Raw genomic sequence first — 16,565 nt, 5'->3', positions numbered from 1 at the left:
CAGCACATTCTGTGCCTCGGAAAGAATGGATGCTCACTTCACAAATATGTGTTAGTGCCAAACCATCACGCAAGTAGTACCCGGTGCAGTTGCACGTACCACAATTGGAAAACATGTACATTACTGTGAATTAAACCTATTGAAGTGTTTGGAAGAGCTTTTTCCAGACTGAAGCATTAATTTCATATTCTGATATAGGATTAGAATTGAGTTTTTGATGCACGTTAGCCTTCTTGAGCATTTTTTTTCACCAGGAGTGCACAGTTACTCTGCATCATATGTTGAGGTAGAGTCCTCAAGGAACGTGAATAGGTACTTTAATAATGATTGCCGGTAAAACAGTGGAAATACCGACATGCTGGTTTTACTATAACAGGCGGGGACGATCGACAGAATTATCAACGTTTCATGAGTTGCCGGGCACGGACACACCTCTCTACCAGAAACGATAATACCGGCAAAGTGTTACCTGCATCAGCAGCCATCCCCCGGTGTTACTGGCATATTTGTCCCAGTAATACCGATACCAGCACCGAAACTGCTGGAATTGCTGGCGTCAGAATAACACAAAAAGACCAGCCAGCAGAGAAAATCTGCCATTTGGCAGCAGGTCATGACAAGAAACACGGATGTTGGGACTGTCCCCACACATTCAGTGACTTCCGGAAGAGGTGGGATGATCTGATGCTAAGTGTTCAGAGCCTAATATCCCAACACAGGAGGGAGAGTGTTGCCACGGAAGGAGGGTTAGTGACACCCCTCCGCCTCAGGCTCTGGGAGGAGACGTGTAGCATCATTGTACACACAGAGGCCATTGAGGGAGTCAGGATGGCAGAGGCTGGAAAAGGGACCCAAGGCTATAGTGGTAAGTACAACAAACCCCATGTTAATGCAAATGTTGTGTCCAAATGCATGCATCCCTAGCAGAGAACTGACTTCTGTGCAAGGGACATGGTTCAACACATGTCAGTTAAAGCAAATGGCCAGATCACACACACATGCCAGGGGATGCAGGTAGATGTAGCCATGCACAAGCCTTATATCCAAAATATACAGCCTCACACATGGACACATGATAAGCAAACGTGCAAAGACCACACCCCTTGCCAGCAGGCCCAGGCACAAGGGCAGTCCTTCACAGCTTCCATCAGCCCCACCATCATCAGCTTAAGCAGCTTCACCACCATCAGCTGCAACAGCCTCACCCGCATCACCACCCAGTGCTGCAAGGGGCACACAAGTGGTGTCTGTGACTGCCACCATCCCCACACCAATGGTCAGTGGGCGCACCACTGGCCTACTGGGAGACACTCCAGCCCCAAGAGCCAGCTTTGCTGCCATCCCTCCTGTGCCCACAACTCCACTACCATGAGCACTGCAGCGACCAGGCCACAGTGACAGGGCCCATGGGACCACTACCAACGAGGGGGAGGATGTTGACAAGTCCTACCGGTTGGCATGCTACATCCAAATCCCTCCACTTCTCTCTAGTGTAAAGTAAATCGGTGCATGCCTGTCTTTCATTGAAGAGCAGCAGTCAGAAATGTCCATGATTGCACACCAGGAGCTTGAGGAAATGTGCCTGATGTGTGCATTCATTCAGGGGTCCAGTCGCAGCATAGCTAGGCCTCTTGGCCATGCCACTGCAGCCATGGTCATACTGGGACAGAGGGTGCACGAGCATAGAGAGGCATCTTCGGCCAGTGCTGACTCGCTCAACTTGGCCATCTAGGTGACATGCAATACATGGATGGCGCAGGAATCTGAGCCATCCATCTCTGTGACCCCCACAGATGTCTGCTTACTCAGCACCAAACAACAGTGCTCCCTTTTTCACCCGAGCCCAATAGGGGCAGGAAATGACAGACACTGCCGGGGTGAGTTGGGGCATTATTTTTGGGGAGAGTTTGTTCTCAAGGTGGGCCTTTTGGGAGGGTGTGTTTTGAGGGTGGATCTGTGGGGAGGGTGTATTTGGAGGGTGTGTATTTCGGGAGCGTGTGTTTTGAGGTTTAGTTTTAAGGGAGGGTGTGTTTTGAGGGTAGGTCTTTGGGGAGGGTGTTTTTTGAGGGTGAGTCTCAGGGGAGGGTGTTTTGTTGTTTTGTTGAAGGTCATTAAACGTTGCAAGATAAAATCATGTTCACATGAAGCAATGACAGGACATTCCTTATTGTGTGTAAGTGTTGAATGTGCACAAGGAAATGAATATGTTCAAAGGTGCAAGGGGAGTGCAATTTGGTGGCTTCATCAGAAGAAGTTTACAATAAGTTCCTGGCAAGCCAGTCGCCCGAGCCTAGACTCCACATGTTCAGTGCTTGCATGTATGGCACCCGCATCCACTGCACCATACTCCTCAGGGGGTGGCATGTCCAAATCTGGGGGCATGGGTATGTTGCACCGGATACAGGTGTCATGAAACATTGCACATGTCAGCTCAATATGTCCCACCTTCTCTGGCCTGCATATGAGCACACCCCTGCCTGTTGTAAACGTAGGAAGCAGGACTTCCACTGGCAAAATGTCAACATAATTGACACCCTGGCCCATATATGGCCCCGGTTGTATGCCACCTCCTTTGGTATCAGGGGATTCCTCAATGGAGTCACCAGCCATGGAAACAGTGATCTATGGGCGCATTGCCTGTCACAGCAGAATCTTAATAGGCAGTATGTGCATGTATGTCCCATGTTTCATCCCACTACACTACTTCACATTCCGGCCTTTGAATGTGGAGTCAACTACTCAGGGAAGGGTTTGGTCTGTCATTGCACATCTTGCACACATCCAACACTTGTAGCTTCCATGGTCGGTGTTTTCAGGTCAGGTCAGCATGCCATGATGGGTGGTGTGCCCCAGTACATTGCTCTCATACATGGTTCCTGATGGGGCTCTGGGTTACATGTGCATGTTGGATTCAAATACACGGTTCCTGGATACATGTCATATCAAATGCCAGTGCCATGTCCTTCAGGATGACATTACACGTATGTCACTGTTCTTCAGGTCTTGACATGACAAACACCCCATGGGCTCAATTGGTGTTGGTGCTTTACCCACCACTCTCAGCTCACAACATTGGTGTCTTGGGCTTGGGCTGGCGAGGCTGTTCAAACTTCCAGGGTGCCATAGTGGTAACTATTCTCCTTGTGTGTTAATTGGAATGAATGGTTTGACTTTGCACGGAACGTAACCTTGGTCATTGGTTATGCTGCCATCTGTCATCTATGCACTTATTCCATGACTCTTGGGGCACCCACAGGACATACTTTGGACACCCTAGATAGGACAGCCACCCACCGTTGCTGACCATGCATGTAGTAGGATGTGTGATGTTGAATCCTAATACTTATAGTTCTGAGTATGTGGCTGGACTATTGGGGAAGCAAATCTTGCCCATTCTCTGCTACATCGTGAGACATGTCCTACTCCAGTGGGTTGCAGCCTGTCATGTGCTGGGTGTGCGGGTGAGTCCTGCATTTATGGGGGCTTGACAGGGCATGCAGGCTCTATGTGTGGTCAACCCCCTGAATTGCATGCCACTTGTACAGCAAGGTTAGTGTGATGGAACATGTACTTACCCAATGGCCAGATCAGTGGAGCTCTATGCCCCTCCATGTACGCTGACAGTGTGCTGTTCTGCAGGACATGGCATCATGGGTTGATCCAGGGAACCCAGCACTGCAGTGGGTGATGGTGAGGTCAGTGTTACAAGTGACCTGGACATTCAGGGAATGGATTTTTTCTGGTTTCTGTAGACCTCCTATGAAGTGTGATTGGGGGCACAAGCTCGACATGCGTGAAGTACAATGCTGCCACAAAATTAGGCATGCCTGCAATTTCATAGAAGCGGCCCTTGGTGGCATTCAGTAATGCCTGGTTGGTGGGGAAGGCACTGTGCTTGCCCACATGGCTTACAAGTGCCTTCAGCACTTACCAGCACTCTGGAGTAGACAGGCTGTGAGATGCCATACATCTGGCTCACAGAGTTCTGGATCGTTCCAGTGGCAAGGAAGTGCAGGACCGACACTAGTTTTACCAGGTGTTGTATGGCTGTCCTGACCCTGATCTGGGTGCCTATGACCTCCTGGATGTGGGTGAGGAGTTATGTGATCATCTCCCTGTTGAGGTGGGACAGGGTGATATGTGTGTGTCTGTGAGGGTCCATGGTGTGGCCCTTTTGTGAGGTATGCCTGCACGCCTTGCATGGAGTCTTCTCATCACTGATGCATACGGTAGGTCATGCTCAATATGTTTTGTTTCTGGGGTGTCTGTGTTCAAATAGAGCAGAGTATGTTTAAAACCAATCAGTAAAATAACATTTGGGAAAATAAACCAAACCAAAATAAATGTACAAGTGGCCTCACTAAACGTCACGCCCACTAGAAAGTAGTCCCTGTTTCAAGTCTACTAAAAAGGTTAGTAGACAAGACCCACTTATGACATGTTTTATTAATTTGATCAACCCAGAAAGCAGAGTGCTTATGTTTTTTTATTTTAATTTTTTCTAGAAAATCTAGATTGAGAGTTAGAAGTCTCACTAGCCAATAAAGAGCACCATTTGTCCTGACGAAGGCCTTTGGGAAATTAGCTTGAGAAAAATCTTTTTGTATGTAGAAAAGTGACAAAAGAATTGGTTTTGAAACAAAGACAATGGGCCTCATTACGAGGTTGGCGGAATGGGTTTACCAGCACCGGTAATGGTGCCGGTGCCGGTTAACCCATTCCGCCCTATTATGAGGTCTCCTCGCGGGACCCGCAAAAGGCACCTGGTAAAACCAGACGTCCTTACCGGGTCCCGCGAGAAGACCAGGGAGCTAACAACGGGCCCGTTGTTAACAGGCCCGTTGTTAGCTCCTTCCCCATTCCCATTGAGCCCTATGGGGGCTCGAATGGGAATGGGGATGTACCGGGTCCGGGTTCCTCGAACGAGGAATTACCGGGTCCTCCAAGGTTGGGATGGCCCGGTAAATCCTCATTTGAGGAACCCGGACCTGGTATGTGGTAAGGAGGTAACCATGCCGCTAAATGCGGCATGGTTACCTCCAACCTCGTAATGAGGTCCAATGTCTGTAACAGAATGGTATATTACGTGCACCAATCTATGTATAACCGTTGAAAAATTGTTTGTTTTAGAGTGTGATGTATTGTACATATAGAAAGCTGTTAAAAAATCTAAAAAAAGAAATTACTGTTGAAAATAAAATGAATTAACCAACAGTTAAACTTGGTATAAACAATAGAGCTTTGACTCTGGGTATTTTAATATTATGGTACATATTACTATCATTTGATGTCATAATACAAGGTATGGAATTTGTATTATATAACAGGAGACAGGGGTAGTTTGTGTTCCACATAGTCTTCTCATCACCTGTATCCTCCTCCTCTCCAATGCCTTCTGTTCCCTCTGGTGGTCTGCCAGCACCTGAAGCCCTAGGTAACATTGATGAGTGGCAGCATGGTTGTGTGGGAAAGTGTTATTGGGGAAGGTGTGACTCTTTTGTTCTCTACCTGTGTGAATTGGATGCACCCTGGGTGGATTGGGTGCACCTGAGGCCTTGTTTTCATCACCTGTGTGCATTTATAAAACAGTTATGAGGTGTTGGTATTGTGGTATTGGTTTTGCCGGTATTACTGGCTAAATTAGCCTGTATTACTGGCAAATCTGAATTTGCTGGTAATTTTGGTATGCTGGTGTAGGGAAGATAAAATTCCTGCCCTACCACCTTAAGCACTTTAGAGTGAGGCGAGATGCATTTGAAACACTATGATGGGTCAGGGGGAGGGGATACAGCGAAAAGACCATCCCCTCATATGAAGGACCTCACTTCGATCTAATACAATATAATCAACCCACATAGTGTAGCGCAGGGCACGAGCAACATTGCTATTTTTGCATAGATGTTAGTAATTGTAGTTAAGGTACAAGGCCTGCATGGCAAATGCAGCAGTGTATGCATTAGGCCCAAATTGCAGGATGAGGGAAATCTCCAGCCATGCCCGGGCTCCCATGAGGACAGTCCCCACCCCCAACTGCCACAATGACTATTCATTGTTCTAAAAGTGTTGTAAAGATGTGTTGTTCTACAAAGGTTGCAATCAGAGACCGGCGCCTGGTGTGCATGTTATCTCACCCGGGCCAGAGCATGACATAGCTCATCCCCAGGAAATCAAGAGTAATAGCCCATATATCTGACTGAGCACTGAGACCCCAGAATTCCATGGCACCAAGTACCCTCTGACCACCAACCCTAAAAGTCCTGGATGTTTAAAAAGCGTGGACATTGTATGTCTTTGAAAAATCACCATGTGATTTGTGTAGCAAGGTCCTGGTAGGAATACATTATAGTTCAAAACGAGGGTGGAGACCTTGGAGCTAGATGGCGCGGAAGGGAGTGAGTGGGATGTGTGTGTGATGGTCAGAGTGCCCCAGAGCCTCTTTTGAGCCAGCCCTAAAGGCTGTGAGGTGCACAGTATAATGACAAAGTAACAATGTGATAGGTGTATAGTTAATTTTTTCCTTGACGTTCAACGTGAGAAGAAGATCACTGCAGTATCCATGTGATAGAAGATGGGCGAACTGGGCTGAAAGTCATCTCTTATGGAGCAGGCGGATCATGCATAGGTGCACACCAACCGACTGCACAGGTTTCTACTGTAAATGTTGCATCATAAGTGACAATGTTTTTCTTTATAAGATTCTGCTTGTACTTCTTTTCATGTGGTATCTACCTTGACTTGTGAATCAAAGCTGAAAAGACAAGAAAGGAATGCACACAACCGGTGAGTTAGAAAAATAAATGGAAGGTCGGTTTGTGTCAAGAAAAGATGAAGCTGCAACAGTGTATCACACGATTGAAGGTGGGCATGTGATGATGATATGCGAAAGAAAGCAAACCAGTAACAAACTTCTAAGTTACAAATAACTGTGATGCCGGTGATACAGAGTTGCACAGTGGTACAGCGAAAGGAAATAGCCCACCCAAACGTCCCAGCAGAATCTTTGATGTCTTGTTATAAAGCAGCAAATTGAACAAACTCTGAATTTGTGCAATGGTCAAGATTAACCCTAACAAAAGGGGAAGTTAAAATGTGATTGCTTGAAGAGGAAGATTTCTTTGAACTTTTCTGTTTCAGTTATAAAACTACCAATGCAAAGAGACATTGCAGCAAATAACATTAAGGGAAAGATGAAATGAAAGTCTAAGTGGTCCTACGGCGGGCTATGGTAAAATCCTTGCACAATCGAAAGTCTTCGACACCCGTGAAAGGTCCGAGGCAGGCTGAGGGAGAACACAAACATGAAATAAGTTAGGGGTATGGAACTCCTAAAGAAAGTGAATGAAGCTTGGAGAAGGGAATCCCTGGAAGTGCTGTGATTGCGAGGTCCAAGCCCAGCTCAGGGAGATCTACGTTGAATCAGGTACTTTTTAATTGAAAGGTCCGATCCCAACTAAGGGAGGCCTAGGTGAACTATTGATGCCTTGAGAGGTCAGAGCCCGACAGAGGGAGACCTACGTGAACTTTTGTTGAACTGTGAAAGAACTTTTGAACAGCTGGAGTAAGTGACTTTAATGTGGAAGGCCAAGCGGTCCACGACCCACGTTTTGAACTGCCTTTATTTTGATGACCTGAACCAGAGTGTGTCATCCTGTTTACGGGGGGCGCCTAACTCTGTGAGCTGAATCAGCCACATTGATCCCTTATGTTATAACACTGACATTTCTTTGCACAAACATTCCCCTTTACACACTTTTTGTATACGAGATAGGGCAGGCTTTAGGTTCAGTTAGTATAGGCAAATTTGATGTGACATAGAATGACTAGTACTGTGTCCTCTTTATTATTTGATAGTAGAGACTACTGCCATCATAGGTATAGGGCTATGTAGGAGTTTTTCCAAACCCCAAAAATCTAATAACGGTTTTGAAACTTGTAACTTTTGTGTCAGTGCCATACTTGTGATACCATTCCTCCCTTACAATAGGCAAGTTCTTGATGCTCCCTCACAGTAACTGAGGTACAAAGAGCGGTCGATACTTTGCGACAGAAAAATCATTATGGAAGGATGATATTTCTGTAGAAATTCAAGTTATTCAATACCTTATTGTTTAATGAGGTGATTTCAAAGAATATTTTAGAAACTAAATTCTACTGGGCACCAGTTAGTGATATACCTAATCCAAAGTAGGACCCCCTTAAATGCAATAGTTATTACCTTATGTACCTTCAAATGTACACTCTAAAATCCTAGCCTAGTTGACAGTTGAAACAATGCATTACCAGACATTATGCCCGGCAGATGTTCCAGGAAAAAGACAATGCTCATGGCATGTTAAATGTGTCGAAAGAGAAATAGAAACAGACATGCAATGAGCAGGTATTTAGATTCTGATAAAGCTTTAACAGGGTTGATTGTGATAACCTATTTCAAGTAATTTAAGGTTTGGATTGAGAGAAATGGTGAAATGCACTGTATCAAAACCTCTCATCCTGTGTCAGCATGGGTTGCCTATGTTTTGACTTATTTGAACTTCAGCGGGGCATTATTTTTTACACTATTACACCATTCCTGAAATCACTGTCAGTTACAAAAGAGTCTAATGTACACCTTCAAGGTGTCATTCTATTCACTGGAAGGTTGAAATTACTTCTGATGTTATGCTGACCCTTACCAACCCTACAAAATCGATAGGAGAACTAATGAACATGGTCCAGAAATGGTCTAGTTTGTTAGTGTATAAAATCAATTGGGACAATTGTGAAACTTTCACTTTGAGAAATCAAGCCCAGAAATCAGATCTGGAAATGCAAAATTGCACTGGCTATTATTATTATTATTACTATTATTATTATTATTATTATTATTATATTTATTAAGCACGGACCTAGCTTCGAGAAGCAAAGAAGCGCTTACAGAGGTATAGACGAATACAGATACATAACGGCTACGTACAAACCTCAAATATCTATGTATCTAGTTAAACACAGAATTACGGAACATGATGAAACATAGCATTGATTCAATGTGATTTAAAATACAAAACGACTTGTAAATATTTAAGGCTATGAAGCTCTCTTTGTGGGGACTTAAAAAAGGCTTCAAAATGATGATGATGCCCTGATTGAACTGTATGCTGTCATTACCAATCCTGTCATCTATAATAAAGAACATCAAAATTCGGGATTGCAATTGTTAATATTGGCAAAATCCAAAGCCCAAATAAGGATTGGAAAAGTATTTGCACCCACTAGCACTGGTGTCCTCTGTTTGCCCAATGCTGGAGTGTGCTTTCTAGCACTACAACTGTGCCAATTCCTCGCCATAGAAGAAGGCCCTCGGTTTTGGGTTCTGTATGAACAAAACATCACACATGTCAGGGACTATCTTCACTATGTAACACCATTAATCCTTTGGATGACAATCGGGTTTTACAGAAACAGACCCCTGCACTATGGAAGGTGAACCCCTATTGGCACAAAAAAAGCTCAGAGCTATAAAAATAACAGAGACATACAAAGAGGTGATTGTTGGAAATCATGGGCTGACAAGGGTCTCAAAACATTGGAGGACATTACCCAAGGAGGAACAGCTAGGTTAAACAATTTAGTAAACTTAAATCTCTTTAAGAGTTAAGTGGTACAGACTGATGCAAGTGAAAACAGCTGCCACAATGTCCTTTGAAAATTGTAGAGAAAAATCTGAAGCCCATTCACAGTTTGCCATTGCTTCACCATTTAAGAAACAGGGCCAGCACCAGAGTTCTGTGTGGCATTTGCCTTTTTCATCAGCTCCTTTCATGTAAGTGAGTGAAGAGACACTATCCAAACACAATGAGACAAGATGATATGAGGGAAGCTGGAATATCCTATTGCACAACTTTGATAGCGGGCCGAGAGAGGAAAGAATGAAATTTACCAATGTCATCCATTTGCATGGATGGCCCTTGTCGCCGAAGATATTATTCCTCGCTGGATTGTCTCTGCACTCTAATGGGTATGATCATTTCCAGATTGGTACATAATGTACATGGTCATGTATTTTACTGAAATCGGTATGGAAATAGTAAGGGTCAAAACTGGATAAGTACTGGGAATTACTTTTTCGAAAAAACAGAGGTGTGTGCTACATGAGATGACAGAAATTGTGGCCTTCATAGCCAAGAAGAAAGTTGTCTGACATGAACTCTTTTAGTGTCGAAGCGGGAGATACTGTGGCTCTGGAAGTGGGTCACTCCTCCTTCGCTATCGACTGGGAATAAATTATGATTTTGCTAGCTACATGTGAAAAAGAGCTATATCAAACCAAAGGCAAGGGGATTGCATTTAAATCCTGGGATCATTGTCTGCTCTAAAACACAGAAAGTGAAGGGGATTGTCCAAGATAGTCATTGGGTGCTCCAACCTATCTTCTTGCATTTCACCCAGAGAGGAATGAAATATTCTCATAGTGACAACATGTATGACGATGTAGTCGATGAGCCTTATGCAAGAGACACCAGATATAGATATACATGGGACACATATCTCATCCAGAATCTCATGAAAGAGATACCTGAGACACCCCTACAACATTTCTATCTCATCCAGAATCTCAGGAGAGAGATACTTGAGACACCCCTACAACATTTCTATCTCATCCAGAATCTCATGAAAGAGATACCTGAGACACCCCTACAACATTTCTATCTCATCCAGAATCTCAGGAAAGAGATACCTGAGACACCCCCTATAACATTTCTATCTCATCCAGAATCTCAGGAAAGAGATACCTGAGACACCCCTACAACATTTCTATCTCATCCAGAATCTCAGGAAAGAGATACCTGAGACACCCCTACAACATTTCTATCTCATCCAGAATCTCAGGAAAGAGATACCTGAGACACCCCCTATAACATTTCAGAAGCTTAAAACATTGCAAGAACCCCATGATAAAATAATACACACACAAGGCTACCTTCACAACCGGAATCATCATGGCAGTCTTCAGGCTCCATAGAGGTTAGGTGGAGAGGGTTTTGGATTCTGACCCTGGTCATTGGCAATATACAGCCAGACATACATCGTAATATCCTCAGACACACTCAGGGTCCAGTTGTTAGCACATCAAAATAAAGAAATGCTTCCAGGCTTGACTTTTACCCATTAACACAGACTTCAGAAATGTCCCTTCTTGACCTCTCTTTATGCTAAAAGGACACAGCACACCCTGAATGGGGACCAGGGGAACCATAACTGGCCCTGGATATTGGTCATCGTTCAACATCCTTCGATGAATGAATACTCATTGTTCAACATCCTGACGTGATTGAAGACTGACTGACAGAACAGGTATGCCAAAATATCTCTGCTGAACTGAACTGAATTTGGAAGACTACAGCATCGAAAGATGGTCAGGTGAGTGTGCTCAAAGCTTGAAGTCTTTATGGAGTTTCAAGGGAACAGTGACACACAAGCAGGGCAAAGTCACACCCCATGCACACAGCTTCAATGACTGAGATAAAGATGACCATGCTTTCTAGTAATCTCTGTACCCCGCTTAACCAAGAAGACGGCATTATCAAATGTATCCAACCTTTTGCAGACTCTAGTGGAGGGACACACATGTGAACGGTCCTTCATCAGAACTACATTCATTGATCTTATACATTTGTGGATTTAGGGGATGCTGAGATTATCACAATATTTGAAGAGGTTTATCATAATAAAGATGAAAACTATCACCATATTTCCTTATTGGATGCAGCAGCAAAGGCATATCTAAATGTATTACTATTCCACCTTTAGAAATTAGATTTGCAAGCCGGCTTCAGAGTAGGCATAATCACAGCAAAGCAAGACCTTTGTATTCAGTTGTTAAACCTGAAAAATGTGACAATATTTAATCAGCCTTTATATTTGTTATTTGTTGACTTGCACAACAATCTTGATTCAGTTTCTCGTCACATACTTTGTTTTAAGTTGAGATAGCCAGGGGGACCATTCAATCTATTGCTAGCTAGTTGTAATATATATTTGGATAATGTTGCCTAAGATCGTTTTGAATTGGGAGGAAAACGTACGTACCCATTACAAGTTACCAGGGAAGTCCGTGTACCGACACCCCTGTCATTTTTGCAGTAGAACTAAAAACAAAAGCAATTTTGGTGCCCTCGGATTGGCAGGAGAGTATATTAGCATACTGCTGTTGAAATGATGCAGTCCAAATTAGCAAAAAGCCTCATGACTTACAGAAGGACCTTCATTTATTTGATGATCTTTTTAGTAAGATGGGGCAGAAGATTAATGTCACTAAAACAAAAAGTAGGGTCTGGCACCCAAAAACAATTGGAGATGAGCTTCAAATTAAGCGCTGTGTTGCTTTGATTGAAATGGTTGATACTTACCTGGGTGTTTGTTTAAGTTCTAATGGCTCCTGGCTCCTTGTGTGCACAAATAAACAACACTGTTCGAACCTTAGCCAGACATCGGATGGTCATTAGAACCTTTCTCCACCATTTTGGCGAAAAGGCAATCCTTTCACCATGGAGGTTTAAAGGGTCCAGGCAGTTGAAGCTGCCTTTTATGGCACTCAGATATGTGGACTGTAAGGAAGGCATGGTATCAATTAGACACAGACACAATGGATCCAAGTTTTGAAAAACTTTCATTGGTATTTTGGTTGGGTTGGTAACATTCCTGACTGGCCCCAACTCTAGAATGGGAGTAGAGTCTCGACCATTAAACAAATAACCAACAGGTCCATGTCAGTCTAGGTAAAATAAAAGGCCTATACTAAAAAAAAAAAAAAAAAAAACTAACCTTGCCCTCCTTCTCAAAATGACAAATGAGTGAAGAGAATACAAAAGGAAAATAGTGTCTCAAAGGAAATGTCAGGGGGCCTCATTACACGGAAGGCGGTGAGCCATGGCGCTATTAGCGCCATGGCTCATGCCGGTAAAATACCGGCACCGCCTTGGCGGAAAGGGGATTTACCGCCCCATTCCAAGGTTGGTGGGGCGGTAAATCCCCCTTCCGCCATTGCCCTTCCCCATTCCCATTTCTGCCCCATAGGGCTCTATGGGAATGGGGAAGGCGCTAATTACGGCACCGCAATTTTGCGGTGCCGTAATTAGCTCTGAGGTCCCTTAGCGGGTTGGTTTTTAATGCCTGCAAAAAGCAGGCGTTAAAGCACCAACCCGCTAAGGGACCTCGTAGTAAGGCGGTAATGGTTAACGGTCACCGTTACCATTAACGGTGGGCGTTAACCATTACCGCCTTCCGTGTAATGTGGCCCAGTATGTTTTTGGTAACAACTCCCTTTCCCACATTCAGCACCACAGGGTCTAGAGAGTTTCTTAAAAAAAGATAGGTGGACGGCACAGTTGTATCAGTCTTGCACACTGGTTTACTGGTACAATTCAACAGTTTTGGAGTGGGCTTCAAGCTTCTGGTAGTTCAATCACTCCCTTAGGCTTTGTCGACCTTATCATAAATAACTGGTAGTTCTTATTCTCTTTAGGCTTACCCTCTTGGCAACACCAATATTTCTTGGTATTTGTTTCTCTTCACATTTCCCTCTTGGCTTCTTGGGATTCCTTTCTCTTTGCTTTGCCCTCTTGGCCTCTTTCATAATTCGTATGCAAGTTGATATACTTTGTCCTCTTGGCATATTCAGAGTTCACATACATCGCTCTTCACTCATTCAACTTTCTTTCGGGATCACAGTTACTTTCTTGCCTATGGTTCTCTTTGTAATACACTTCAACACTGAAGATTTCACAGAGACATTCAAATGTGTGATTTTGCCTCGCAAGACCACTCTGTTACTTTGTATTCCATTCCTTTTACAATTCATCAATTGTCTTTTTCATTACGCGTTTTATCATCACATGCACAACATTCAACTTTTGGGTTACAGTCACTTTTGCTTTTAACACAAACCAGGCTTTTGTTCGATAACTCACTGGTTGTGTTAATTGGTCCTCTTTCATTGACGCTCTTCATACATCAGTCAAGTCCATTACCAATGCCTCCTCTGCTCCTTCCCAACTCTGCCGTTTACCCATGATTGTCGCAGGCTGCTTCCAAGCAACTTGAAGGATTCTTTCTTCTGCTCACTCGGTTTCAGTCTTGGAACTCTTACGGCTTCCAAAAAGTGTGGAATTCTCACCTGGCTCTCTTTCGATCTTTGCAACTGCTGATCAGTCCCTTGACCTTCCAACTTCCATAGCCTGGTTTGCATCAGTTCCTAAAGAGCTGTTCCTTCTCGTAACCAGCCTCGCTCAGAGTGTGTCTGTGCACACTACCTTTTATCCTGACAGGGAGTGTTAACAAGTGGTAGGTGTCTATAGTTAAAATTGTTTGCCTGACTCTGCCTGGCCTCATTACAGAGACAGAGCAATTGCAAGTCAGTGGAGGTAATCTTTCTGGCCTTATTCCTCATCTTCCTCAGCTCATTAGTGTTGTCAATGTAAAGTGGGGAGGAAATATGTAAGCTGCAGTTTCCCAGAAAATTAGCAGGGATAGAGGTTAGATGGGTTGTGGAAAAAGGGGGATACCATGTCTCATCATCAGTGCTTCTGCCCCACTCCCTGAGGACCCCCCTACCCAGGTGTTCCTCCCTCACCTGCCCACCCCGAGGGTTGGGATCCAAAAGCGATGGCCTTTCCCTGGCCACCTGAGTATGGGATCCGGGGTACTAGGTTGTTAAACACCTTCTGGTTTCTCACAGGACATTTGAAAGTGGATTCCCTCTTTAAAGTAGATAACCATATATATGATATCATTATTTTCTCTCACTAATACAACCCCAATGGAGCCCCTCAAATATGAACAAGGCATACAGAACACCATCTATGATATAACAATCCAACCCTTGCTATATAGGCTGTATATTTGGGTGAACCTGGTGCTGCAGCCTTTTAATTTTAAAGGTTTGGAACATGTTCTTTCTTTAGCTGGGGTACATAGTCTGCCATGATTCAAATAAATTAGACAGATGTCTTCAAATTGGAATCTGATTGGTCTGTGGAGTCACTGTGTTACTACACTGTTACCTCAACGTGAGACTGTATATGTAAATATAATAAGCAGGGTTAGTTTGTGTTATTTGTCAAATTTGTTTACTCCGGAGAAAATGTATGCTGGGCTCTGGGAAATATTTGAAAAAAAAATGACTCTTTATAGGGATTTTACTATTGGCTAACAGTACAGCAGGATAGTCAGATAAAGTGTTTCCCTGTGCTGGAAATTGCAAAAACGAAATGAAGTTTATTCAACATTTATGATTGCTCATTCACAATTATTGTGCTATAATAATATTGGCCCTCATTACGACCCTGGCGGAAAGTGACTGACCGGACCGCCACAGCGTAAATAGCGTTTCCGCCATTGCACGATGGAGCAAAGTGCGGCCCATTCCGACCCATCGGGCACGAGCACCACGCCATGGCGGAAGTGCAAAGTCCGCGATGGCGGAAATGACCCCAAAACGGCCCACACCGCCTCCGTACGGCGCCCTAGGTGCAATACCGCCACCCATCATAGCGGACACCGCAGTGAGCGCCAACCGGAAAGTACGGTGACCGTAAATATACGCAAACGGAAGTAAAAACATGGGCCCGGAACGGGAAACAACACCCCGTACACCTATAAAACCACAAAATACACACAACCACTAAAAACACCACCCTGAGACACATCCCAACCCGTCATCCACCCTAGTGAAACCAAGAAAAATGGGAAAAGTAGCGAAGAAAGCGTGCGACCGCAAGCGGCAGGTCCACTTCTCCCGTGAGGAACTCACCGTGCTAACAGAGACCCTCCAGGAGAATGCCGCCGCCGTCTTCTCCACGCAAATGACCAGGACGGCACTTGCGAACAAGAAGGCCATATGGGCCCTGGTGGCACAGCGGGTAAGTGCGGTGGGGACCGCACCCCGCAACCCACAGCAATGCAGGAAGCGGTGGGACGACCTGCGGATACGCGTCCGTAGCATACTTTCTGCCAACCGCAACATTGCCACAGCCACCGGGGGAGGATCGGAATCACCCATCAAGTTGACCCCCTGGGAAGAAATCTGTGCCTCCACCATTGGAATGGAGAGCATAGAGGGAGTCGGAGGGATGGAGAAAGGAGTGCAGACATCCGGAGAATCAGGTAGGTGGCCCAAATAAAACCATGCCAAATCCACAATGTCCAATCATGTGACTCACATGTGTCCACATAGCGCAAAGGCAACACATGGCCAGGAGAACGTCCACACACATTGGCCTGATAGCGCACTTTAAAACTCACAATAAATACATAAATAAGTAAAAACCCCAAAAACACCCACTACACGTGCAGCAGGCACACCCTAACTGCAGGCTGCCAAACAACTGCACCCTCACTCCACACACAAATGAAAGCACCTCCAAGGCCCCGACCCAAATCACCCTCAGGTACCACCCCAATGCATGTGATACATTGCCATTCCAATTCCCACAGACCCATTAATAACGCTCGCCCTCCTTTACTCCACCACAGGGTCCGATCCAAACGACGAGCTCCAGGACACCCCTACCAGCACACCTGCAAAGAGG

Source organism: Ambystoma mexicanum, chromosome 1q, assembly GCF_040938575.1.
Source record: "Ambystoma mexicanum isolate Mex_15411 chromosome 1q, UKY_AmexF1_1, whole genome shotgun sequence".
In the NCBI taxonomy this organism is placed as follows: domain Eukaryota; kingdom Metazoa; phylum Chordata; class Amphibia; order Caudata; family Ambystomatidae; genus Ambystoma; species Ambystoma mexicanum.
The sequence above is the reverse complement of the archived record's forward strand: the minus strand, read 5'-3'. Positions refer to the sequence as shown.